This window comes from Morone saxatilis, unplaced genomic scaffold (assembly GCF_004916995.1).
Source record: "Morone saxatilis isolate NCDOM2014 unplaced genomic scaffold, NCSU_SB_2.0 Contig9, whole genome shotgun sequence".
Classification (NCBI taxonomy): domain Eukaryota; kingdom Metazoa; phylum Chordata; class Actinopteri; family Moronidae; genus Morone; species Morone saxatilis.
Window position 1 is genome coordinate 3,148,786 of NW_023340268.1, and position 1,403 is coordinate 3,150,188.

Here is a 1,403-nt window from a genome sequence, read left to right on the forward strand (position 1 = left end):
GTGTGTGTGAGTGAGTGTGAGTGAGATTAAAATCCCAGGCTCCTGACATCAATTGACATCAGCCGTCTCACAGGTGGGAAGCCTGACAGGGTGTAACGGCTGAGGACTGTCTGATCTGAAAGAAAACAAAGAGGAAAAGCTTTGAAACAAAAATGGCTTGTTGCCTAATTGCTCTGCTTAGTGTCTGGAAGAAGAAAAGAAAAACAGCTTAGACTTTACAAATAGAATTTACTTGACACTTTAGACGACATAAAAAGCACCAAAGTTACAGGCTCGCGTTAAATTAAACTAATGTCAGAGTTAAACAGAGAACATACAGGAGATGCATTTTACAAGAGACCATAAAAACTGTCAGCCTGTGTGTGTGTGAACCTGCTGCAGTTTGCACCGCATGCCGGGCATCAGCTGCACGACAGGCTGACACACCATGGGGTCAGCACACAAAGCAAAGACCCCAAAACCAACAGAAAGCAACCGCTTGTCAACCACAAAAACTTTATTTTTGCAACAATAACTTCATCAATCCTCGAGTAATCTACCGTTCCCACTCAAACATGCGTTGGTTAACGTTAACAGGAGATCGATAGTAGTTAATGTCGTAGTGCTGGTTTCTTTTTAGCTTGTCAGAAACAGGATTGAGCTAGCTGACGTTAGTTCCTTGTAGGGCAGAATGAAAGTCAAACACTTACACCAACACCAGAGCTGCACGCAGAGTTCATGTGAAACACTCCTCCGCCAGCGCCTTTAACTCCTCAACCGAACCCACTCTTTATTGTTTCTGCAGGTTTTTATCGCCGTTGTTCGACAGACTCGGTGCGGCTCTTTCGCCTTCTGTCCTCCAGGAGGAAGTCCTTTGAAATTTGGCGCGCCACTCCGGGGGCTTCCTTGCACTGAGGTGTACGTCACGTCCTGCTCCGCCCCGATTGGCTGAGGGCCAGGGCGCCTTCAGCGGGAGCAGGACGGGGCCTGTGTGTGGAGAACTGGGGCCCTTTGTCACAGGGCTGCACACAGCTGGTACAGAGGGTTTCACTGGGATTACATTGTCTAAAGCAAACTTTTTTAATGTCAAAGACCCTCACAGGTGCACATTGGACCAGTGGGTGTCAAACTTTCTCCTTAAGGGACCCCTATTCTATCACTGACTACCCCTAACTACCGGTAAATAAATAAATAGATAGATAGAAATAATAGATAGATAGATACGATGAGATAGATAGATATGATTAGATAGAAGATAGGATACGATACGGATTAAATTAACAGTAAAGTAACAGTAGCTACAGTTTAATACAGTAGCAATAATGGACAGTATAAAGCAGTGGCAATAGAGGTAGAAATTGTCCATTGCTATTATACTATTGTCTCTCCTGCGCTTTACTGAGAGTCTTTGTAATCAGTCTGAT